The 10,719-nt window shown below is 39.1% G+C and overlaps 3 non-coding genes across 3 annotated transcripts; 2 read left to right on the top strand and 1 right to left on the bottom strand.

The window, feature by feature from the left end:
• Positions 1-2,626: 2,626 nt before the first annotated feature.
• On the top strand, positions 2,627-2,708 carry TRNAS-AGA. The gene has a single exon. It is a non-coding gene; the product is annotated as a tRNA-Ser (tRNA).
• Positions 2,709-3,358: 650 nt separating this feature from the next.
• Positions 3,359-3,430, top strand: TRNAD-GUC. Its single transcript has one exon. It is a non-coding gene; the product is annotated as a tRNA-Asp (tRNA).
• A 4,587-nt stretch (positions 3,431-8,017) lies between these two features.
• On the bottom strand, positions 8,018-8,099 carry TRNAS-UGA. The gene has a single exon. It is a non-coding gene; the product is annotated as a tRNA-Ser (tRNA).
• Positions 8,100-10,719: the final 2,620 nt, after the last annotated feature.

Genomic DNA, 10,719 nt, shown 5'->3' with positions numbered 1-10,719 from the left:
AAAAAAAAGAAGCTGCTGAATCCTCTTAAAAAATATTAACTAGACTCATTGTGGTGATTATTTAACAATATATGCAAATATTGACTTATTTTGTTTTACATTTGAAATTAATATAATGTTATATCACCAAATTATATTTCAGTAAAAAGTTTCAATTTTCAGTGGCATTAGATATTAATTAGATAAAAATAAATCTAATAAAGACAAGCAAGAAGTCTATACTTAAAATTTAAAAATTTAGAGATAAATTAAAGAATATGTAAACAAATGATATAGCAAGTTATTGTTTTGGAAGATTCAATAGTGTGAGGATGTCACCTCTTTCTAAATTGATCAACAGATTCAGTGAAATCCCAATCAGAATCCAAGCAAATACTGCTGTGGAAATTGATTCTAAAATGTATTTAGGAAGGCAAAGGAACTTGAAAAGTCAAGTCATTATTGAAGAAGATAAACTAGACAACTTAGGCTACCAAATTATAAAGTAGGTCCTACTTAGTTTAATCAGGCAAGGATGGTCTTTTTTAAACATTGCTGCCACATTTTGATATATAAACAGAATTTTAAAACCTTAACTATATAATGTTATAATATAACTCCTACTTAACATTATAAGCAAAGCAATTTCATAGTAGGCCTTAAGATGAAAGAAAAAACAGTAATGTTCTAGAAGTAAACAAAATTTCTTCATGGACTTGGGCTTGGCAAGGATTTCTCCAGAAGAACATGAACCGTAAAATAGAATTTGGTGACTCTGACTTTTTTTTTAATGAATAATATAATAGTTTATTTTTACATCATTTTGTGCATTTTTCCATCTCAGTTGTAACCCCCTTGGGTTTCCCATCACCAAATCACTCATGTGCATCACCATAATCCAGTGTATTTCCCTCCCCCCACTGTTTTTGATCCCATTCCCCACTCCACCCCCATAAAATGACTCTGGTATATAGCTGTTCATTATTATTATTATTATTTTCTTGCCTGGGAGTTTGACTTATATTTAATTAAGTATGTGTTGGCTTCAAAGGACACCATTGAAGAGTAAAAATACAGCCATGGAATGGAAGAAGATGTTCATAATATATATATTGTAATATATATATATGTATATATATATTCATCAAATGACTAAAAAAAATATAAAGAATCCTCAAAAATCAGAATTGAACAGAAAGCCTAATTTGAAGACTTAGCAGACACTTTACAAAAGAGATTCTAAATGATCAATAAGCTTATGAAAAGGCACTCATCATCATTAGTCATCAGAGAAATGCAAACAAAACCACAATTAGGTAGCACTACACACTCACTGGAAGAATTAAAATTAAATGTAGCATAGGAATTGTTGGTAAGAACAGTGGACATTGCTAGTAGGGATATAAATTACTATAACCACTTTAAGTATTGCTCCACCATAGCTACAAAAACTAAATATTGATGTCATCCAGATATTTCACTACTTGCATATATAACCAATATAAACAATATGTATATGAATGTTCATAACAAATTTATTGTAATAACCAAAAATCGAAACTACTTAAATATGCCCATCTGTGAAAAAGTAAGCATGTGGAAGAGTATTTGTAGTATAAAGAGTAACTACTGATACCCACAATACATGACTAAATCTCACAGATATAAAGTCAATCTCACAGATATAAACTCACTCAAAAGAAGTCACAAAACAAAACAGGAAAACTAATTTGTGTTGGTAGAAATGAGGGAGGCCCTCCCTGGTGGTGCAGTGTGTTAAAGCACCCCACATCAAACTAGCAGGAACAGCTGCAGTGCCTGTTCCATCCCTGACCCCAGAGGTGACCACATGGCGGGGCAGACCTCTCCTGACCTGCCCACAGCTCCCCTCAGCAGTGTACTTCGTCAGTCTGCCTGTTCTGCTCCCCACTCTGTCTCTGGTGAATCCTCTCACCGCGCCCCACCTCTGGCCTGTACCCCAGTTCTGTAAGAATAAATAAATTTTTAAAAAAAGAAAAGAAGTGAGGGAAATGATTGGGCTTGAGGGGGAGGATATACAGCGAGTGGGTGAGATTGCAGAGAGCCTTTTGTACTGTTGAAAATATTCTCTTAGTCATGGTGGGTGTCTTACTGGTATATACATATGTAAAAATTCATCCAGCTGGACATTTAAGATATGTGCTCTTTTTTCTATGTAACCGTGTAAATAAATCATCAGCTGTTTCTGCCTGTTTCCACCTTGGTCCAAGTGGTAATTTCACACAAGTTATTTTATCTCCCGCTCTCTCTTCTGTGTTTTTATGAGTGTCCAGAACTACTTGGAAGATGAGTTGCTCAAAGACCTTTGAAATGTCAGTGGTTACTAGAAATTAGGACCTGACTGTGCACTGGAGCAAGCAGTTTAGTTTTAGTTACACTCTAGAGTAACTAAATTTGCTGCTCAAATTTAGGCTGGAGGAGTCTTATCCCAGTGATCTGAATTATGTAAGAGGTAGCAGAGGTTGGCCTTTTGCTTGTATTCAACTCTCAAAGCCAGTTTTCTCTGGGCAAGGTTTTCTTTGGTTTGTGTTCTTCCTAGTCTGTAACTTGCAAAACAAAGCACAATAAAACAAACAATACAAACAAACAAAAAAGAGAGCATGGTTGTGTAGTCGTGGCCGAGTGGTTAAGGCGATGGACTAGAAATCCATTGGGGTCTCCCCGCGCAGGTTCGAATCCTGCCGACTACGGTGCTGTTTTCCCAGCGAAAACAAAATTGAAACTACAGTGTGTGACTAGTTTCGATCTTTCCTCAAGTCGCAGCTTTACGGTTGCGGAAGTCCTTATCACTGTCCTATTTTTATCTAAATAAAAAATTCCTTAACAGGAAACCCTAATCATCTTCCTGTCAGTGGAGGTCCCGCAGAGGTTTGGGGGATACCTCGCACTCCCAAACTCTTTTGAAATCTCTATTTTAACAACTCTTTATAGTGTTGTCTTCCCTCACGGAGAACAGCCCCGTTGCCTAGGTCACAGCCTCCAGTCAGCGGAGAGATTCCGCGTGGAATCAGTGGTTCAACCCCTTTGGTCGTCTAGTTTCTTTGCATACTAAGCTAGCACGAGAATCACCGTCAAAGAAATCCAAGATGTCACTGTCTAAAGAGCAGGCTGACTGGGTCTGGTAGGACCCACCCGTATTAGGCTGCAGTGGGGAGGTAGGTGGTGCGAGAGGCCGGAGGGAAGGAACTGGCCAGCAGTGGTACTGGCTGGTTGTCAGATCCGAGGAATTTCATATGTTAACTTTCCCCAAAGTTATCAACCTGGCAGAAAAGAAACGTGTGGGCTTAGACAATAGTGTTTGGATTTGTTAGGTGTTTTAGGCACCCTTGCTATCAGCTAGTCCTCGTTAGTATAGTGGTGAGTATCCCCGCCTGTCACGCGGGAGACCGGGGTTCGATTCCCCGACGGGGAGGCGATTACTATTTTGTGCAAATCACCCATTTCGGAATCCTCTATAGTTTTATTAGTACTTAGGATCAAACGTTATTTTCCATCTTTTTGTATTATCAAAACTTAATAATTCACTCTGGTTAGTTGTCTTTAGAAGGCAATCCCAGATTCTGTGAGTGGTGCTGCTCTTTTGGAATCATTACTGCGGCCCCAGTACTGACAACAGAACACCATCACTCCTACTCCCAGATGCTGTAGTCAGAGAAATGTTTCAGTGCAGTGCTACACTATGAAAGCCACAGTTACTTTATTTATTTATTTAAATATTTATTTACGTTCACATCATTCTTCATGGTGCATCTTGGTTTTTTTTTTTTCTTTCATCTCGGTTCTAATACCTGTGGGATTTCCACCACCAATTCACCCATGTGCCATCATGACCCGCTCTCGCACTCTTTCCATCCCAGTTTTGATCCCATTCCCCGCTCCACCCTCATAGACTGTCTCTGGTTATAGTTGTTTGTTGTTTGTACTTCAGTACAATTTCTTTCTTTTTTTCTGATCCCTTATGCTCCTGCTATGAGTGAAACCATCATGTATTTTTCTTTTTTTCTTTCTAGCTTATTTCACTAAGCATAATCTCTTCTAGCTCCATCCATGTTGCTGCAAAAGCACGAGTTTATCTTTTTGATTGATTCCATTGTGTATATGTACCACATCTTCTTGATCCAATCATCTATTTTTGGGCATCTGGGTTGGTCCACATTTCCCTACTGTAAAGAGTAGGGGTGCTGTGTCCTTTTAATTAATGTGTTTGCATCCTTTGGGTAGATACCTAGGAGTGGGATTGCTGGGTCGTAGGGAAGCACTATTTTTAGCAGTTTGAGGAACCTCCAAACAGCTTTCCATAGTGGTTAGACTAGTTTGCATTCCCCCCATCAGTGCAGAATTCCTTTTTCTCCACATCCTCACCAACATCTGTTGTTGCTAGTTTTTTTAATATGTGCCATTCTCACTGGTATGAGATGATATCTCATTGTATTTTTGATTTGCATTTCTCTTATGACAAGTGATACTGATGATTTTTTTATATGCCGGTTGGCCGTCTGCATTTCCTCTTTGGAGAAGTGTCTTTTTAGCTCTTCTGCCCATTTTTGATGGGGCTGTTCACTTTATTTTTGTTAAGTTTCATCAGTTCTTTGTATATCTTTGTAATCATCCTTTGCCATTAATATTGTGTGCAAAATTTTCTCCCAATCAGTAGGGTGTCTCTGCTTTCTGTAAGGTCTCTTTTGCTGTACAGAAGTAAAGCCACAGCTACTTTCAAGGCTACAGAAGGATTATGTTTGAATGACTCAGGACTTAGAATCACTGAGTTTGTTAAGAATATTGTTATCCAGTCTCTTCTGCTCATATGCATGCAGAAAGAATTGCTGAGGCAAAAAAGCCTAGGTAGATGTTAAAATCCTCCATTCTTTTAGACATCAGCCCTTGAATGGTGACACTGACATGGCCCCACCACCAGAGAGGGGCTCATATGTACTCCATCCAGCCACACTGACTGACCTGGGCAACTGCAAACTGATGCCACTGGCCTACAGCATCTACAAGATGCAGATCAAATGTGCAGAGGAAGATTTCAAACATGGTCACAAACTTTTGAGAAGAGATACCCAAGTTCCAGGAGCAAGTGAGCAGAATGTCAACATTGCTGTATTTAAGGTGATCCAAAGCGCTGAGCAATATGCCCCTGAATGTATATCCGGCTTTGTGAATTAAAGAATGAGCTTTCTGAAAGGAAAAAAAGAATCACTGTTATAAAGCCATAGCTATCAAGAGAGCTTGGCATATATGTAGAGAAGGAAAAATAAACCAGTAGAATAGAAAAGCCCTCCCTAAGCACAGCCACTTATAAGTCACTTGATTTAAATTAAAAATGATTCTTAACAACCAAGTAGCAACAGAAATAAGGGCGACCCTATAGTAAATAAGGAAAGACTGTTCTTCTTTTTAGTAAATTAAAACTCAATTAATTGGTGGTTTAGTTGAATAGCCATGTGGAAATAAACATACATGTTTGGGATCATATGTTTGGGATCCTAACACCCAAAACTCAGTCTGATGAAATGTTTATTTAAACATGAAAGGCAAAGCAATAATACTTTTGCAAGGTAAGTTAGAGTAATATCTTCATGACTTGGGAGAATACAAGATTTCTAAAATGCATTGCAAAAAGCAGTTACTGCAAAAGAATAAATATATGTATGTGTATATATGTATTTCACTGACATTAGAAACTTTTATTACTAGCCACTGTTAATCAAATACAAGGAAAATCTTACAGAAGATATTTGTATTGCATAAGACTAACAAAACTTTGTGTCCACATTATAGATTTATATATATAGTGTCATGACTTTGTATTAATATTTTAGAGGACTATAGGGTGCCTGGTAGTGAGTCCATTTGAGATTGAACTCAGGCCACAAAAGAAACACACTGGGCTAAAAAATATCAACTTTTCTATAACATCTGATTTTCATTTTTGCATCCTACTTCTTTACAATCCGTGTTGTTTGGTTCTCACCTCTAGCTATCTTTGGGCCAATACAGATGAGAAATAAAACAGGAACCAAAACATGCAAATGTCATATTAGGGCACACTACAGGCAAACTGTACCAGGTCATGAGTTCCAGAGCCACTACCTAAGCTCAACTTCCTTTATACCACTTTATTCATTTCAAGTTAGTACCATCGAAGGAGTAATTCCAAGTGAACTCATGTTCCAAAGATGAAATCACTAACCATTCCCATCATTTCCTTAGCTTATACATTCTAGACTTCTGTTAACGTTTTCTTCTCTAAAATCATCCTGAGATTAACCCTGTCCCCAACCTTCAGGCTCTCACAATTCTCTTCCCTAACTACTCCATTTATGACTCTAAGACTTTCAGGCTGGAACTCTCCTTGGCTCAGCAATTTCAATACACCAAATTTATCAGGCTCAAAAGACTTCCTTGATGGTCTTTTTATGGAAAGCAACTTAAATTTTGTTTTTACTCTCAAAGTATAAATATCCAGGCCCTCCCTGGTGGTGCAACAGGTTAAAGCACAGCACAATGAAGTTACCTGCAGGCGCTTCAGCCCCATTTCAATTCTCTGCCAGGCAGGTGACCCACATGGCACAGCAGACCTCGCTTGTCTGGCCCACTACTCCCCTCAACAGTGTACTTCATCGATCTGCCTGTCTGCTCCCCATTCTTTCTCTGGTGAATCCCCTCACTGCTCCTGCACCTCTGACCTGTACCCCAGTGCTATATGCATAAATAAATATGTATATTTTAAAAATAATAAATAAATAGGAACTGATATTGAAACAATTTCTGTGTAGAAGCTGCATTAGACTTGAGTCGTTTTTAAAAATAGCATGTTCCGTATTTGTGAAAAATGACTTCACAACCACATTTTAGAAAGTCCTAGGTTGGCTTCTATGGCAAGATGTGGGGTGAGGAGCTATGAAGGTAGCTAGAAGCTCCTGAAGCAGCTCAAGAAGCAGGCCAAGGAGATGGACAAGGAAGATGAGGCCCTTAAGGTAGAAACAGAAAGAGGAGGCACTAAAAATGAAGGCTACAGGGAGAGGCCTCCTGGCTGTACGTGGCATTAAGAAATCTGGCAAAAAGTAAACTGTTTCTTGTATGTGAGGCAGCAAATGTTTCTTGTATTTGTGGTCCTTAGTTCCATTCCTGTTTCAACATCTGGATTCCCTGCCATAATATCTTTTGCCTCCAGTAGCTAAAATGAAGTGTCTGAAGAGTCTGCTGTGCATTTAAGAATGAACTTTTGTGAAAACAAAATCATACTGCTGGCTCATCTTCTCTTTAGTTCTCCTTACACCGCCATTTCTACCTTAGCAGTGGGTCAGAGTAAACCCAGTCCAGAATCCTGCCAAACTGTGTTCATCTTGATTCTTTGCTCTATCCTGAATTCTGTATTGGAATCAAGCCAAATCGCTTGGGGGAAAATGAAATGAAACACCCTTAATCTTAATGGGTGGTGTTAGGTTGCAGTGAGGAGCACTAAGTAAACTATAACACAACTAAAATAATGAAGCCTATGATGTAGTGTTTCACGGTGCATATTGGTGTATTGCTTCAATCTTCAATTTCAGCATTTTTAAAATGGGGCCAATACCTACCTGATAGGGTTGGTTGATACTGGCCATTCAGTAAGACAAAACATGTAGAGCCAATCAATGCCTGGAACATACCAATAGCATTAAAAAATAGGGGTGGGGGAATTAACTGGCAAAACAATAATAAAAAGTTGGCCGTGGCTGTTGGAGTAAATACTGTTTTATAAATCTCGTGTTTTCTAGAGCAGCATAGCAATGAAAGCACTTCCACCCAGGAGCTTGACTTTGATATGAACAGATACAAATCAGGGTTAACAGTAAGTGATACCACACACATAAAAACATCTGTAGATTTAGAAGAGATTATTTGACAGAGGGGAAACACCAGAAGGGCGAGCTGCAACGATACCGAGATGTTAACATAAGCAGACAGATGTTTCGGTTGCTGTTAGCACGCAGGACAGCATGGCTAAAACCGTAGCCGGCAGGATTCGAACCTGCGCGGGGAAACCCCAATGGATTTCAAGTCCATCGCCTTAACCACTCGGCCACGACTACCTGCTGTGCTTTTGTTGTTCTTATCCGTTTTGAAGGTGTAGTGATCGGTATGTTGTCTAACAGGTGCATATCAAAATATTTCACCATATTGGGTTATTACGACGGGATAGAACAAAGTAAACATCGTTCATGATTTTTCAACTGCTTTACCCTGTCGCTGCCTTCAGAGAATTGGTTGAAACCCCATTGAGTGCCGTAGGGAGGAGAGGGGACCTTGCAGAGTTCAACTCTCTCGGACGCGCTCAGGAAAAGCTCACTCCTCTTGGCCTTCTGCGGTGAGGGAAGCCGGCGGTGCCAAAAGCTTGGGCAATGTGGAGAAGCAGCTTACACAATAGGTTTTACCGCGTGAGGACATGCTCTGTCTCTCCTAACATAAAAGAGGTTGTGAGTGTCAGGCTTAATCTTGGCTATATTAATAGGATTGTCTTAGGGTTTGGTAAGACAGTTCTTTTTATTTTTTACCGGGGAATTCGGGGACTGTAATATTAAGTTCTGTGAATTGCAGTGCTTCATCAAACCACTGTAAAGTAGATTCAAGCAGATTTTCAGAGACAAATAGGGGAATTTCTGTCATGTCTAAGAACCTCAAACTCTCGTAATTACACTCCTCCATGTCCGTTTTCCTCCAGGGCTGGCAAACAGATAATTGCTCCTTTAGCTCAAGGTCATGAGTTGTGTCACCCAGTGGGATGTGTTAGTTTTTTTTTTTTTTTCTTTATGCAATTTGGGATTAGAGACATAGAGAAGAAGTCACTGACAAATCTTTTACATATAAGGTATTTGGGATAAGATATTTATCCCAAATCCCCCCAGAGACGATTTGATTCTACCTTACATTTCCGCCAACAGTGTAGTAGAACTGCATCCTCTTCAGCATTTGTTTTTGGGGATCATTTTAAGATGTGCCATTCTCAAACAGGTATGAGATGCTCTCTTATTGGTTTAGTCCTTGGTGGTTTAGTCCTTCATCTCTCTTATTTTATCAGCAAAAATGAACTCTCCCCCCCCACCACCACCATTTTCAAAGAGCATGCTGGGGAAACAATACAAGTTACCTCTTTACCATTGGTTAATTAACTCCCTTTGTAAAATCTCTGGGCTCTTGTCTGTTTTATCTCTTAATCTTCAGAGACAGTAAGACTTTCAGTGTAGAATACAGCTTGTATATATACATAACTTGTGAGATAGTTATGACTTAGAGATAACTCAGGTCTCCTTAGTGGGCAAGAAAAAGTTCAAGGAATCTAGGTTTAAGTGACACTGTCAGATCAGTCAGTCATTTTCTCACCTGTCAGTGAATTTTCTAGCACCGATGTCTTTATGGACAGGAGAGAAAATGACTGTCTGATCTGTCAGCTTCTATTGATTGCTCCTTTGATACATGAAGATCAGGACTTAAGGGACTGTCTCAGTGGAGAGCACAGAATAGGCATCAAGGAATAAGTGTAGGACAGGTTCAGTTGCCCTGCTTCTCTCCAGTCTGTCTGACCTACTTATTCTGAGTCAAGAATCTCCAAAGTGCTTTGCCAGCAATCTGCATCCCCAAGAGCTTCTGAGAACTGGCTTAACTAGTCTCTGGGCTTCAGTCACAGGTACAGCTTTGACTTAACTTACAAGATCAGACTAATGAAACATTCAGCCACAATGAAAAGATGAATCTAACTTAGCATCCTGATGCTTAATATCTACATACAAATTTTATTTCTTATTTGGTTAAGAACTAGAATGATATATATAATAGGTGAGCTTTGATAACACAGAAGATTCTTACCCTGTGATCCATGGACTTAAGGAATTCCATGCATATCCTAAGATAGTTTACAAAATATATAATATATAGTGTTGGGGGCATCTTTCTGTGAAAGGGGCTGACATTCTTGACATTGGAAATGGGAGGGAGAATTTTCTTTTGGTGTTTTGTCTTTTTGGAAGTAATTGAAATGGCAATGCACAAATATGAAGACTCCAATTTAATTTCTACATACTGATACCAGCAATTTACCTGATGTGGAGCAAGCCTCATTCTTTCAGGGAATAAGATAACACCATTATTCAGGGAGTGAAAGCCCAGTGGCCATCTTCTGTGTTACCTGAAGTCACCCACAACAGCCCTCCTGTTCACAGTAATCTGTTCTCCTAATAAAAACAACCTTATAGCCCTGGCCTGTGAACTATGTTCTCAATCTACCATCAAAATTTTCCTCAATTCCTCTTGTCACTCAGTATGGTTCTGTTGCTCCTACACTAGGACTATACACGACTACACACAGACTACACACGAATTTTTCATCTTCTAGAAAAGTGTGGGCCCAAGCTAAATAGATTTTTTGAGCTCAACTCACATGCAAACATGCAGGTTTAAAAATTTTTTTAAAAATATGATAGTTTATTTTTACATCATTTTGTGCCTTTTCCCATCTCAGTTGTAATCCCCGTGGGCTTCCTGTCACCATACCCATGTGCCATCACCATAGTCCAGTGCATTTGCCCCACCTCACCCCCCAATATTTAATCCCTTTCCCCGTTCTACCCCCATAAAATGTCTCTGGTATATAGTTGTTCATTATTATTATTATTTTCTCCCCTGGCCCTTTATATTCCTGCTATGAGTGAAACCATC

Source organism: Condylura cristata, unplaced genomic scaffold (assembly GCF_000260355.1).
Source record: "Condylura cristata isolate star-nosed mole 26May11 unplaced genomic scaffold, ConCri1.0 scaffold00048, whole genome shotgun sequence".
Classification (NCBI taxonomy): domain Eukaryota; kingdom Metazoa; phylum Chordata; class Mammalia; order Eulipotyphla; family Talpidae; genus Condylura; species Condylura cristata.
Note: the sequence above shows the minus strand (reverse complement) of the source record. Positions and strands in the feature narration are given on the sequence as shown.